Source organism: Cyprinus carpio, chromosome A12 (assembly GCF_018340385.1).
Source record: "Cyprinus carpio isolate SPL01 chromosome A12, ASM1834038v1, whole genome shotgun sequence".
Classification (NCBI taxonomy): Eukaryota; Metazoa; Chordata; class Actinopteri; order Cypriniformes; family Cyprinidae; genus Cyprinus; species Cyprinus carpio.
Window position 1 is genome coordinate 15,152,408 of NC_056583.1, and position 16,438 is coordinate 15,168,845.

The 16,438-nt window shown below is 36.4% G+C and overlaps 1 protein-coding gene across 1 annotated transcript in view; it reads right to left on the bottom strand.

Annotated features, from left to right (window-relative positions):
- LOC109099251 (unconventional myosin-Id-like) overlaps positions 1 to 16,438 on the bottom strand; it is a 62,274-nt gene that overhangs the window by 3,420 nt on the left and 42,416 nt on the right. The gene's annotated exons all lie outside the window — the stretch shown is intronic.

Below are 16,438 nucleotides of genomic sequence, written 5' to 3' on the forward strand. Positions count from 1 at the left end.
TTATGAAGAATCCTATCTTCCCAAAACTAATTTGTCTGCTCACTGAACATTGAAAACATTATTAAAGATTTTATGTGTTTATTATAGTAGAACCATGACAACTCAATCATTTTTTAAATCAGAAGTCTGATTTAGAAGAGCGACCTTCACCAGGCAGCTTTTGTAAGAAAGTGTGCAGATGATAACCCCCCCCCATTAAAAGCTCTGGCTCCATAAGTTACTGTACCAGCAGGTTGCTGCACCAGACGTTTCTATGGCAACCCAATGAACCCATCATGTGGTAGGGCTGCTCCAACCAGCATCAATCTCTCCCATCATTCACAATCATTTCAAAGGGTTGGAAAACCCTAGATTTACTCAGTGCATATAGTATACAATTCCTTCATGTTGAGGCAGGAATAAAAGGTTAGTCGATGAATTGCTTGAGGTGTATTTGATTTTAGCAGCAGGGAACGGCATGAAAACTGTAGATTTTCCCATACTGAGAGTCTCTCTGTGAACAAGACTCTCTCACACAGTGCTGGGGAGCAGACAGCTCTGCATGGCCCATTGGAAAATCAATTCTTTCCAGCCCTCCTCTCCCCTGTGCCTGTGCCCTTCACGCCAACTGACTCACCACCTATGAGGCCTGCTCTGCTACCCAGAATAGAAGGAGTATAAAGGGAAGGTAAAGGGGGAGGGGAAGTGAGCACTCAGGAGATGCAGAGGTAGATACCACGGAAGTCCAGTTGTCTAGTGTCAGACAGCATCACGACTGTGTCATATATCTCTATATTCTCACACGTTATTGTGCCATTCATAAATTTAGGGGAAATTTTCTGGGATGAACTGGATAAGACTGCACCTTTATGAAGACAGTTTCTGATTTCTATACTTGTAAAACGAGACTAACATAAAAATATATGAGTATCGTTGTATTATACAACAAAATTTCATGCATAATTTTAAAGAACAATTCACAAGCATGCTTTCCAAGAAAATACTGCACAAAAATAAGGGTTATATTTAGAAAGTATTTAATTTAAAACAAACGTTTTTGTATGTACATGTCAAACATTTTAGGTAAAATGAATAAAGAATAGATATACTACTGTAATAATGTACTACACCTGTGGTTATTCTGATTGGGAACTAGTTTGTTCTGAGAGAGAGAGAGAGAGAGAGAAAGAGAGAGAGAGAGAGAGAGAGAGAGAGAGAGAGAGAGAGAGAGAGAGAGAGAGAGAGAGAGAGCATCCAGCATCATCTGTTCATAGATGTCACTTGCTTTAATATTTTATTTCAGGGATTCACAAACTTTTTCGTCATCTAAACCCACTGACATGAAGAACTCCCTAAAATTAAAGTTAAATAGTTTTATTTTTTCTATTTTTCTTAATATTTATTTTTATTTTTAATTATGATTTAATTAATTATTAGCTTTTCATCAACTCACAAATCCCCTGAAGTTCTATTTAATGCAATCAACTCCATAAGTTTAAAGCATGATTTATGTATCCAAATACTTTTTCACAATTTTAAAGAGAGCTGTTAAGGAGGAGATTACAAAATAGGTTCTTTAGAAGCACTGAAAGAAAAGGCTTAGCAAGAAGAAATATTGATCAAAGCTGGAGCTCTTCTCAGAGAACAGCGGGCATGAATACGGAAAAGGGAAAGGAGGAGGATGAGTGAGGAGAAAAAGACTGAGGGATGAGCAAGCAAATGAAGATGAGAGTGCAAAAGAGGAAACATTGTAAGACGCATAAATTTTAAATAAATAAATAATTAATTTTTTTAATAATGTTTAATCATAAAAGTTTTAAAACTGAGAATATAATTATCATTGCCAATCTTTTATTTTTTTTGACAAAAGATATTTTAAGATGATCATAATGATAACAAACACAAAGTTAAATGTATAATGTGTATATTATTATATTTCAAATAAGTAATAATAACAAAGAAAACAAACCTCTTGGATATACTATGGTCAAAGGTCAAATCAATCATGATGGTTTGAACATATTACATAATCAGATCAATGCATGAAGCTGCTCCATACTTCCTATGGAATATCTGCATGTTTTCAAGGTTAAGAGACAACTGCAGGTCTGCTCCTTGACTAAATACAGACCCCTGTGTTCCCGTCAAGTTACCAGGAACTGAAATTATTATTTTTTGGGGGCAATATTTTAAAACAGTCTGGGTCAGTTTTCTGGTCACTTAAAAACATAATAATCCTGACTGATATTGAGAGACACTTTTTAAAAAATGACATGTTGACATTATTAAATGATGGTCTAATAGGAGGAAATCAATAGTGTAAATTCAGATTTCTGAGGAGTACAGCAAGGACAGCCTTGCACTTCATTTACAGCAAGAGGCTGTTACTGAAGTCAAGCATGACTTACCAAACCTCCAGATAATGTCTATATACCCATCAAGCTCTTTGCTGTCATTCATTACTGTCTGAACAGCAAAGCACAGAGCAGAGCCTCAGCAGAGGATCACTGCAGGAGGATCAGTGTATGTAACAAATGAAAGAGTTTGAGTAATGAAAGACCAGAGATGTGAAGAGAGAGAGACGATAGACTGGAGAGCGAAATGGAGAGGCTGAGTGAGAATGAAGATGCCATGATTGATTTCAGGTGTTTTTCTAACTCCAAACCCAAGCAATTCACTAAAAAAAATAAAAAATAAAAATAAAAAAGGTTATTTCTCTAACTAGTGTATTTTTAGCATATACACTACCATTCAAAAATCTGGGGTCGCTAAGATAATGTTTTTGAAAGAAGTACTTTATACTCACCAAGGTTGCATTTATTTGATCAAAAATACAATAAAAAAACAGTAATATGATGAATCACTACTAAAAAGTTTTTTAAGGATTCTTTAATAAATATAAAGTTGAAAAAAAAAGCACTTTTTTGATATTGTTTTTGGTATCAGAGCATGTTAATGAGTACGAGAACAGGTGCGCCAGTATCAGTATCATATCTGTGCATCCCTAATATATATATATATATATATATATATATATATATATAGTTGCAAAATAGTCATAACAGCAGCAGTAGAAATAGTAAATGTAACTGTATTAGTAATAGTAACAATAATAGTAGCAATTACGAAGACTGTAATTATGGTAGTGGTGGTAAAGACAGCAACATGTAGAAAAGTATAAGCATTTGATTATGTTCACTTGGAAGAAATGAGAGGATTGTAAAGAAACAGGACGGTAGATAAAATGGCTGTGGAGACATTTGACGCAGAGCAGGTGCACAAGAGTCACACAGACAGAAGGGAGGGGGGTTGTACATGAGCCAGCGAAGCATCCTCCCATCATCACATCTCTGGCTGGTTAGAACATAGAGAGAGAAAGAATGTAAGACACAATGGCAGAGGGGGTGGAGCCGTGTGAGAGAGTGAGACGCAGCAATGCAGAGCTAGCACAGGAGAAAGTAGGTCAGATTCATCCACTCCAATTTAAACACACACAATCACAATATCATACCCATCCACCTACACTCCAACAGCCAACCTATTCTACAGCTAAGCCTTTCTCTACAGCAGTTCAGTTCAGAATGACTAAAGACACAAATACACCCTACTCATAACAGAATGCTGAAAAACAATTAACTTATTCATTTATTTGATGTGTTTAAATTCTAATCACAAAGTAGTTGGTAGTACAAAAATAAAATGAGATAAATGTGAATACTGAATGTATACTGTATAAACCACTAATTTATTTTGAAACACATTGTTCAACAGTGACCCCAGTGGTCAAGTTTATTCCATGAGCTTGTTGTGTTTTGGAATGCTGTGTTCATTCATGGTGCTGGTAATGCTGCATCTCTGTGTTAATTAATTGTTCTGATTAACTGCTATGTTATGGCAGCATTTAGTGTTTAATTGCTTATTTTTGGAGTTGTAATTGCACCACCTATTGGACTGGATGGTGGAGTGCTAGACAGGGCATATGAAAGCAATGACAGTTGCTTCAACTTTACTGCAATAATAATAATAATAATTAATAAATTGATAATACAATAAAGATTATTGTACTGCTATAGGTATTACTTTTGAAGCAATGCAAAAAAAAAGTTTAAAATAAACTTACAATACAGTACACAGTATGTTAACATAAACCATTGTTCAAATGTTTGCATTATAAATGTGACATTATAAAATGATTTTTAAAAGATTATAAAAAGATTTCTATTTTATGATAATGGTTTTGTTTTTTATTTTATATTGATTTATGTATCCTGCAAAAATGTTAAGCAGCACAACTGTTTTCAATACTGATGTAATTTTTAATTGTTATAATATTTCCACAATACTACAGTTTTTACTATATTTTTGATCAAATAAATGCAGCCTTAGTGAACAGTCTTCTGTTTGTAAACATTAAAAATCGTATCTTCTCCGCATTTGAACAGCCATGCAAATAATACACAAAAATATCATAAGAAATGTTTCTTTTGTATTGATAGATTAGCATAAAAGGTTCCACATTCCTTTAACCAGCAAACTGTGTAAAAGAGTTTTACCTCTGCAGGCTACTGTAAGCAACTCATTTACATGTGAATGTCAGTGTAATCACTGCAACAGGCAATTTATAGCAGCCTTTACCTTGAAAGGGCAGGCAAATGTAGCTATTTAGAGAATCCTCTCTCTCTTTCACTCATTAGCATTCTAAACCGGCAGGCCAACTAATGGACTAAATATCAGATAGACATGGATCGTCTAGTTGCTATGGGAACTGCATCTGCAGCACCGAGAGTGAAGAGAGGTGAGAAATACAGAGGAAAAGAGAAACAGATAGAGATGGAATGAGAAAGAGAAATAGTAGAGGCTGAGAGAAATAATAAAGGACAAAACAGAAGAAGAAAAAATAAATAAAAATAGAGAACTAGAGCGACAAATGAGAGGAGTCTAAACTTGACCACTTGGAACCTGTAAAGCATTCAGCATGAAGGAGGACCTTGCTGAAGGACACAATGATTGCAGCCAGCACTTCAACACAAAGTCACTGGGAAACAGACTAATGAGGCCTAAAAAAGCATTTTATAATCCAGCACATTAGGAGCAGAGCAGCTTCCTGCAGCTCTATGCTGTATCATGCCCGCCTCTCATTACACTGACACTTTAACACACACTTAAGCCAGCAAGCGTCTTTGGAAATAGAAATCTGATCCCATCAATGAGGAAATTCACTTATGCCCATGCTCTAAAACTCTCCTCTCAAAATTATTGATTTATAAAGAATGAATGGTGCTGCTGCACAAATTACGGTCTGTTGTGCCATATTTGGTGTTTTCTATCTATCTATCTATCTATCTATCTATCTATCTATCTATCTAGCTATCTAGCTATCTATCTATCTATATACAGTCGTGGCCAAAAGTTTTGAGAATTACATAAATATTGGAAATTGGAAAAGTTGCTGCTTAAGTTTTTATAATAGCAATTTGCATATACTCCAGAATGTTATGAAGAGTGATCAGATGAATTGCATAGTCCTTCTTTGCCATGAAAATTAACTTAATCCCAAAAAAACATTTCCACTGCATTTCATTGCTGTCATTAAAGGACCTGCTGAGATCATTTCAGTAATCATCTTGTTAACTCAGGTGAGAATGTTGACGAGCACAAGGCTGGAGTTCATTATGTCAGGCTGATTGGGTTAGAATGGCAGACTTGACATGTTAAAAGGAGGGTGATGCTTGAAATCATTGTTCTTCCATTGTTAACCATGGTGACCTGTAATGAAACGCGTGCAGCCATCATTGTGGTGCATAAAAATGGCTTCACAGGCAAGGATATTGTGGCTACTAAGATTGCACCTAAATCAACAATTTATAGGTTCATCAAGAACTTCAAGGAAAGAGGTTCAATTCTTGTAAAGAAGGCTTCAGGGCGTCCAAGAAAGTCCAGCAAGTGCCAGGATCGTCTCCTAAAGAGGATTCAGCTGCGGGATTGGAGTGCCACCAGTGCAGAGCTTGCTCAGGAATGGCAGCAGGCAGGTGTGAGCGCATCTGCACGCACAGTGAGGCGAAGACTTTTGGAAGATGGCCTGGTGTCAAGAAGGGCAGCAAAGAATCCACTTCTCTCCAAAAAAAACATCAGGGACAGATTGATCTTCTGCAGAAAGTATAGTGAATGGACTGCTGAGGACTGGGGCGAAGTCATATTCTCCGATGAAGCCCCTTTCCGATTGTTTGGGGCATCTGGAAAAAGGCTTGTCCGGAGAAGAAAAGGTGAGCGCTACCATCAGTCATGTGTCATGCCAACAGTAAAGCATCCTGACACCATTCATGTGTGGGGTTGCTTCTCATCCAAGGGAGTGGGCTCACTCACAATTCTGCCCCAAAAACACAGCCATGAATAAAGAATGGTATCAAAACACCCTCCAACAGCAACTTCTTCCAACAACCCAACAACAGTTTGGTGAAGAACAATGCATTTTCCAGCACGATGGAGCACCGTGCCATAAGGCAAAAATTATAACTAAGTGGCTCGGGGACCAGAATGTTGAAATTTTGGGTCCTTGGCCTGGAAACTCCCCAGATCTTAATCCCATTGAGAACTTGTGGTCATTCCTCAAGAGGCGGGTGGACAAACAAAAACCCACTAATTCTGACAAACTCCAAGAAGTTATTATGAAAGAATGGGTTGCTATCAGTCAGGATTTGGCCCAGAAGTTGATTGAGAGCATGCCCAGTCGAATTGCAGAGGTCCTGAAAAAGAAGGGCCAACACTGCAAATACTGACTCTTTGCATAAATGTCATGTAATTGTCGATAAAAGCCTTTGAAACGTATGAAGTGCCTGTAATTATATTTCAGTACATCACAGAAACAACTGAAACAAAGATCTAAAAGCAGTTTAGCAGCAAACTTTTTGAAAATAAAATCTAGTTCTGAAATAAATTCATATTATTAATATTTATATAGCAAAGATGCATTAAATTAACAAAAAAGTAAAATAGCTGTTTTCTCTTTTAATATATTTTAAAATGTAATTTATTCCATTGATGACAAAGCTAAATTTTCAGCAGCCATTCATCCAGTCTTCATTTATCCTTTAGGAATCATTTGAATATGTTGATTTGGTGGTCAAGAAAATTGTTTTATTATTATTAATGTTGCAAATAGTTGTGCTGCTTAAAATGTTTTGTAGAAGCTTTGTAGAGACCATGTGTCTCATGTGTTTGTTTGTTTTTTAGATGAATTAAAAGTACAAAATAACAGCATTTATTTGAAATAAAAAATATTTTGTAACATTATAAATGTCTTTAAAGTCACTTTAAGCATCCTTACTATATAAATATTAAAAATACTAATTTATTTCAAAACAATATTTTATTTTTATATTTTTATTTGCATTTTAATAATAGAACATGATTAGCTCTTATTGCAATTGTCAAATTGAACTTAGTGTTCAAGGACAGCGCATTGTCCTCACACTTATTAATGTGGCACACGACCTTGTCAGTCTGTCACACATGAAGCATGTCAACTCACATTTAATTAACCAATTTGCTTCCCTCTCAAATGTTCATGGGAAGGACAAAACCATGTCATTTTTCAGCACAGTTTAAATGAATATATCTCTATCAGTGATTTAACTATGTCTTCTGGAATCATTCTACAAAATCTACAGCATGTTAACATACAGCATAGTTTAGTTAAAGAAGAAACAAAACTGGGGTTTGATTTAATTTGTTACTTGTCATAAAAAGGGAAAAGGAAGTAAGGAAGTTGCCAGAACTACCATGATCATATGCCATCATGCCTATAGGCTATAGCAATCAGGTATCAGCCTCAGAAATATTGCTGGACAACTGTGGGGATTGATGTAAATTCCCCCTCTCTCTCACACACACAAACACACATATACAGACTCTTCGTCTCCACTCCTTTGCAGCACTGCACAGTAACAATGTTACAGAGAAGTGCACATTGGAATCTGGCCCAGTTTTGTTAGCGAGGGCATGGAGGTCATTCTGAGGCACTCTGGGTATTAAGCACACAGAAAGTGATCAAAGAGCAAGTGATTTTGCTGAGTTGAGGAAGTACAAAAAGAGACAAAAGTCTGATCATCTGGATTTTTAGCAGTGCACAAGGAAGCAATCAAAGCAAAGCCCTAAAGCTAAAAGAAGACCAAACCTGAAGGATTATTTAATATCGGTAAGTGACTGCTGTCAACAAGTTTTTCAATGACCTACTGACCTTCAATATGCATGTCAATATATAATTACAGTAACAGGAAGATGCAAAGCCCCCCACTTGCTTTCCTACTGCCTGAAGCGCAAATCTTTGAACCCGAATCCTTAACGCTATAATGATGTCAGATGTTCAGAAACGACACACACACAGACATCCAAACTCCTGCTTACTCTCCCAGGAGCTTTGAAACAGGATTTGAGTTTAAAAGGCACCATTCATTCCCACAGAGAAGTGTTAAAAGGAGACAGACTTAATGAATTCCTGTAGAGAACACTTTCATTTAATTTCACCGAGCCTTTTAGTTCAAGCCACAGTGATCAGTTGAGACAAGGGTCCTTATTCAGATGAGACACTAGCTGAGCTGACACCAACACCTTTGTTTCGTGCACAATTTAAACAGATTACACAAATGCACTAGAGTTGGTGTCTCACAGTGGAATTCCCTCTTTTGAAAGAGTTACGTTGGCCAATAATAGAGACTGAGGACTTTTCTTGCTGCAACAAAGTAGTCAACAGAACCTCAAGACTTGAAACAGTCCATCTAATCCTGACCCAGGTCTTCACACGTTCCGTTTAGTGCATGAGTGAAGCGCTCCTTGATAACTGGGACAGGATGAGTGACAGCTACAGTGATACAGACAGATTTGTGCGAGTGTGTGCGCATGTCAGACTGAGTATGTGTGGGTGTGTATCTGTCGGGCTGTAGTTTGAAACTCTCTGAATGATGCTTAAAGACAGGTGTGATGGCTGGAGCGATGAGGTATTCCCTCTGTAGAGAGAAATGGGTGCAGTGCTTCCTTTGTGCTGTGCATGTCAATGAAGAAGAGCCCGGTTAAAAATAGAGCTGCAGTCACACAACCTTAAATATTTAATCTCCTACATCTCTACACTGGAAAAGAAGAGAGAAAGTAGGGATGGATGAAAGAAATATTGAGACTCCACAGGCAGTATTTTAAAGGGATAACTAAAATTTTTTAATTCTGTTATAATTTACCCTGATGTCATTCAACACTTAGGCTGGGCTATGTGGCCAAAAATATTATCATTTATTTATAAGGATCATTATTCCCCTCCACAGGCAGTATCAAGAATGGTCTAATGAGCTGAATTAATAAAACTTTAACAACTTCATCTTTTAAAATGTAACCAAATAAAAATCAGAATATATATAAACATATATAGACATCTAATTAGGGATATGCCGGTATCAAATTTTCCTGTTGCGATTAATTGATAATGTTTTGTCACGGTATGCGGTATTATCACGGTATTGAAATTAAGTTTTAAAAAAAGTGGTCATAATACAGTATAACAGGTTAAATAACTTTTTTCTTATAACAAACATAACTGAACAGTTAAATACAATAAAGCAATACAAAAAATATATTTAAAGTTACAAATTTTACACCGATTAAAGTGCAAAAGAACTTTAAAGACCCATAGGTATCACTTTACAATAAGACCTCATTAGTTAGCCTTAGTTAATGCATTAACATTCACAATGAGCAACATTTGCTACAGAAGTTACTAATCTTTGTTAAAAAAATACAAGTCTTAGCTCATGTTAGCTCATTAAATAACAAAGTTGCAACTTTCGATTTTAACAATGTGTTATTAAAAATTGGAATACCTAAGATTAATGAATGTTCAGAAGAATTTTTCATTGGCAGTTTGTTAACTAATGAAGCCCTAATGTAAAGTGTTAATGAACAATAAAGAATCAAAACACTTTCAAACAATATCTAGGACATGTTGTAGTCCAGATTAAAATGGAAAAAAAATTATGGAAATATATAAATATTATTTTATATTATTTCAATTTTTAGAAAGTAGCAGCTGTTTTTATTTATGGGGTTTCCAGGGTAAGGGCTGCATTTTCTGCAGTTTAGCGCCATCTGCTGGCAGAGAGTGAATGTGCTTTCATTCAGCGCATCTCTCACGTGTTCCTCCATGTGCTTTCTCGTGCGTTTACATCAGGGTTCACATGCGTCTTTAAAGCAGCATAAAACGGTGTTGTGCATTTTGACCAGTTGATGGGAAAAGTATTCTTAAAATGCATTTCAAATTCTGAATAATTTGTAATATATATTTATTATCGGTATTTGGAAGTGCCCACGATAACAATATCGTGCATATTCATTACCGCATATTATATCGCATTACCGAATACCGGCACAAGTCTACATCTAATATACATTAGACCATTCTTGATGATACATTTGTATTAAATCATAACACAGAATCCAAAAATAAATGGAAAACATTGAGATTAGGGGAAAATAAAACTGATTTACAGTAATGGTGGTCTAAATTAAATGGTAGTTTACTCTGTGCAGTAAATGATGACAGAATTTTCATTCTGGAAGTGAACTACTCTTTTAAATGGAACTTTTATTTTGGCAGTTTGCTGTGAGGATCTTTGAGTTTTGAGTTTGTATTTGACATTTTTTTTTTCCTCAAATGAAATAGTGAAAAGCTTGTAAAGTGACTCTCAGAGCAGGTCTGGAGATTAAATTAATGTGTTCATGGCAGATGCTGAAACACCATGAATATCACGTGTGTTTGAGTTTGTGTGGTCGATAAAACTTTGCCACTCATTCACACAGAGACATGCACTAACTCGCTTGTTGTTTTGTTTATTTATATGATAGGCTGTTAGATTAATCCATATTAAGTAAAAATGTCCAGAGTCACAATTCCAAGATCTGCACGACTTTCTCTTTTTTTTTTTCTAAGGAGTCCAAACAGAGTATTTTTGATCAATGTATTAGCTTTATTTTCCATGCAACTACTTCAATTAATAGTTTTCGTTTCTTTTTTCTTTTCTTTTTTTAAAAGGATTTTATGGGATCAATTTTCAGCCAAAAGTATTACAGTCACAGATAAAAAAAATAAAATAAAATAAATAAATAGGTGTGAAAACAAACAAAAAAAAAACAGTAAAAATATATTGCACAGAATTTTAAAATGAAATTTAAGTTTTCGGAGTTGTTCACAGATCGAAAAATAATAAGCATAAATCAAATATTTAATTGCGCATTAAAAAAAATAATAACCATGAATCAAAACTTTAAACATTTAAAATCATATTGCACAAAACTGAAATATTAATGCAAAATTCGACTTGCACACAAAATCATGACACAAAATCATCAGGGCAGGCTTAAGCGTCACCATTGGTTCACTAGTTTTAGATTGACAGCTCCTCCTTTTGCCAATCAGTCGAAGAGAGGAGTTGACATCACTCCAATGCACCTCATTAGTGACAGGCAGGGACATATAACGGTGTCCTGTATGGAAAGATGTTACCCCAGCTGACGGTTATCTGGTTTCACCTGTACAAGTGAATACTGAACATTGGCAGCTTATGAGGCTCACTGGAGTGACGTCAACTCTTCTCTTCGACTGATTACGCGTTGCGTAAACATAAAACCATGTCTGCATTTGTGATCCGAGAAACGACAAACAACAAGCACTACTCTGCAATGCTCAAAACTTGCATTTGGATCATCAGTGGCAAATTCTTTAAATATGAAAACGTACTTACAGACTGTGAGTCAGAAGCGCCAGATTGTCCTTGCAAAGTTGGAATTGCCCCACTTTATAGAAACAGACACTGGCATTGTACTCTACTCTCACAGGAAACAGTCCTCTTCCTCCATAATATGGGCTGCACACATCTGAATATTTGGGTTGAACTGTTCTGGAACAGTGTTGTAAACACAACTTAACCACTGATTTCTATTTGTGTCTTCTTTTGGAAGGCCAAATAAATTGTTTTCACTTTCACAATGAAACACACAGTGTCTCCACAACATGGCGGCGGTGGCAACAGCAAGAATAAAAGTAACACCTTCTTTCTTTGCGTTAACATTTGGGTGGCGTTATGCAAATATTCCCACATCGTTACGTAGACATGTGGGGGCGTGTTAGAATGAGCTGTTTTAAGAGGGTGTGGTTGACTCTTAACTTTCATAAAGAATATCTCTTTAGATTTGAGACTTTAGTCTTTGCAACTTTACAGATCTTCTTTCAGACTTTGCTTTCATCTTAAAATTTTATGCAGTATATTTTTACTTGTGTTTTTTTTCATTATGGTTTCACGCTTATCGTGACTGCAATACTTTTAGCGGAAAATTTATCCCATAAGGTTTTTCTCATTCTTTTGCAAGGAATACATGAAAATTCACAAATATTGAGAAATGCAGACTGAATTTAGTTCTAAAACTATTAAAACATTTTGTTATTTGAAATAAAACTTAAATAAAAATGAAATCTAAATAAAAGTTGAAAAACTAAACTGAAATTTAGAAATGTTGCCTTGCCAACTAACTGACATAAGTATCAGCTGAAGCACTGGAACTGTAAATAAATAGAAACTAAAACTGAGCTCTAAAACTAAAGCTGAAATAAAAATAAATTGAACTTAAATAGTAATATAAAAAAGCCTATTTTATTCAACATTTGCATCTATATTTATGATAATTAGAGTATGGCATTGGTAGCTTAGCAACATACTTAATAAATCAATCATCTAATTAATGATGAGTCAGGTCATCTGTGTACTTCATGTGCAGGGTGCAATTTGTATGAATAGGTTCAATGCTGCCTATGTAGACAAACAGTGAGACATGATGAATGATTGTGTAAGATAAACAAAGCAAATCTTGAAGAGAAAAATAAAATATCAAGAGATAAAAAGTGGGCACTTTGAGAAATAATCCTCTCTATTATGTAGAGTTATCAGGACTTTGTTGACAATGTTCTTAATGCAGATAAGAGGGTTATGATTTTACTTGCATGTGGCACAGACTGTGCCAGTCAGATTGATTTTCAATGCTTGGGATGTTCTTCCGATCTATTCATAGCACAGGAGAAACATGTCTGCAGTTTTCCCATAAAGCCACTCTGGCAGAAAAGTCAAAGCAGTTCAGTGTCAAACCTCAGCGTAACGTGCCCTGAGATCCTAACTCACTTAACAACAACATCAAACATGATGTGACAGGTTTAGTAAAACTGAAAATGATTTAAACAGACTACAATTTTTTATTACTAACTCTCAAAAGCAGCTATATAAGACCTTTCCTAGGTGTCACTGTTGAAATCGCAATAGGAAGTGAACTGGGCGAGGAAGAAACAGTCTCTCTGCGAAGGCTATTGCTCAAGGCTGCTGTGCGGGACAGCAGAGGAGAGATAAAGGTTAAGTACACATCTACAGGGAGAGGAAAGCAGCAGAATACAGCAGCCTCAGAGACTGGCCTTTTGTTCGGAGAATGGATCATGCTGATGGATGGATCCAGAGAAAGCTTACGGCTGCAGGTCATTAGCAGCGAAACGTAAGCAAGGTGTTTTCTAAAAAACACTCTGCTCGGGGGATACAGGGGCTTTATTTACAGAAAAAGCAGTGAAGCATCCTTTTAAGGCAAGTCGATTTCACTTAGTATGTTTACATGCGCTGTTGTGTTTGTAGTAATAGTCTTCATCTGTCTGGCCTAGGACACATGATACAATGCGTAATCGAATATTTGAAAGATTAAACACACATTGAGCATCACCTCTGTATTTTGGAGCCACTGCACAATGATAAGGGTGATGGTACAAAGCTAATGCATATACATTCTGGACAAAGCTGAGAAACAGTCACATTTCTAATCTGTTAGACTACAGGTTTGACAAAGTACTGTACTGTACGATCTGACTAAAAACAAACTTTTTAATATGCATGTAAATGGGGTCAGGTGTTTTTTTTTTTTTAAGAAATTGATTCTATTCAGCAAGTTTGCATTAAATTGATCAAATATTCTATAATATTAGAAGAGATTTGAGTTTCAAATAAATGCTGTTATTTTGAAGTTTCCATTCATTAAAGAACCCTGACAAGTATCATGGTATCATACAAACTGTATTACAGTATCCAGAAAAATATTAAGCAGCATAACTGTTTTCAACTTTGATCATAAAAAAGAAATGTTTCTTGAGTACCAAATCAGCATATTAGAATGATTTCTGAATGATCTGACACTGAAGACTGGAGTCACGCCTGCTAAAAATTTAGCTTTGCTATCACAGGAAAAAAAAATCATTTTATAATACACTGCTCAAAAAAATTAAAGGAATGCTTTTTAATCAGAGTATAGCATCAAGTAAATTAAACTTCTGGGATATTGATCTGGTCAATTACGTAGCAGAGGGGGTTGTTAATTCATTTCAGCTGCTTTGGTGTTAATAAAATGAACAACAGGTGCACTAGAAGGGCAACCATTAGAAAAACCCCAAAACAGGAATGGTTTTACAGGTGGAGGCCACTGACATTTTTTTCCCTATTCATCTTTTCTGATTGTTTTTCACTAGTTTTGCATTTGGCTAGGGTCAGTGTCACTACTGGTAGCAAGAGGCGATACCTGGACCCTACAAAGGTTGCACAGGCAGTCCACTCCTCCAGGATGGCGCATCAATATGTGCCATTGCCAGAAGGTTTGCTGTGTCTCCCAGCACAGTCTCAAGAGCATGTAGGAGATTCCAGGAGACAGGCAGTTACTGTAGGAGAGCTGGACAGGGCAGTAGAAGGTCCTTAACCCATCAGCAGGACCTGTATCTGCTCCTTTGTATGCAAGGAGGAACAGGATGAGCACTGCCAGAGCCCTACAAAATGACTTCCAGCAGGCCACTGGTGTGAATGCCTCTGAGAAAACAATCAGAAACAGACTTAATGAGGGTGGCCTGAGGGCCTGACGTCCTCTAGTGGGCTCTGTGCTCACTGCCTGGCACTGTGTAGCTTGATTGGCATTTGTCATTGAACACCAGAATTGGCAGGTCCGCCTCTGGCGCTTTGTGCTTTTCACAGATGAGAGCAGGTTCACCCTGAGCACGTGTGACAGATGTAAAAGGGTCTGGAAAAGCAGTGGAGAATGTTATGCTGCCTGTAACACTGTTCAGCATGACCGATTTGGTGGTGGGTCAGTGATGGTCTGGGAAGGCATATCCATGGAGGAACACAGAGACCTCTACAGGCAAGACAATGGCACACTTACTGCTATTAGGTATCGGGATGGAATCCTTGGACCCATTGTTAGACCCTACGCTGGTGCATTGGGTCCTTGTTCCTCCTGGTGCACGACAATGCCCTGCCTCATGTGGCGAGAGTATGCAGTCAGTTCCAGGAGGATGAAGGAATTGATACCATTCAATGTCCCCCATGCTCGCCTGACCTAAATCCAATAGAACACCTCTGGGATGTTGTCAGGCATGCATAGAAGCACGTGGGGGCCATACAAACTACTGAGTACCATTTTGAGTTGCTGCAATGAAATTTTAGCTTAATCGACTAGCCTGCTGCATCCTTTTTTCACTTTAATTTTGTGTCTTCGAATTCAGCCCTCTGTAGGTTGATAATTATAATTTCCATTAAACAATGTGGCATCTTTTCATTCCTAACAAATTACCCAGTCCATATCAGTATAGATATCCTGCATGATATTTTTCCCCATTGAGATCTGATGTGTTTTCAAAATGTTCCTTTAATTTTTTTTGAGCAGTGTATATTAACATAGAAAAGAGTTATTTGTAACAGTATTTCATAATATTACTGTTTTTTTAACTGTATTTTGATAAATGCAGCAAAGACATGCAGCCTTGGTAAGCTTAAGAGACTCCCTTCAAAAACATTTTTTAAAATCTTACCGACATCATACTGTTGAACAGCAGAGTAATGATCTGGTTTGAACACCTTGAATAAGTGGAAATTAACTATAGTCAAGTTGAAATCTAAAAATAAATACAAAAATAAAATAATATAATTAAAAAATGAATAAATATACAATTGCTAAATAATGACAAAATTGATAGATATAAAATTGAAAGTTCATCAACTAGATAACTGTGCATATTTTTAAAGGCTGTAGCCTTTTATTATGGTGTGTTTGTGTTTTAAAGAATAATCAACCCTGTCAGCTGAGCTCATTTGGTTATAAAACAAACAGATACACAAAATGGAAACTTTCATTTAGACTGCCTTCATCTTACCCGTATCTCTTGGCTTTCCTCTAATCTCAGCGCACAGACAGACATTCACTTTATATACCCCCAGTTAACCTTTAGAGTCCATCTAATTTTTCTGATTCATAAGCCATACAAAATCATCAAACGGTCTGTTATAGTGTCTACCGCCTGTCGATTTCAGGAAGTGTACCCCCTCAGCCATCACAGTATGACACACCAGGGCATAAT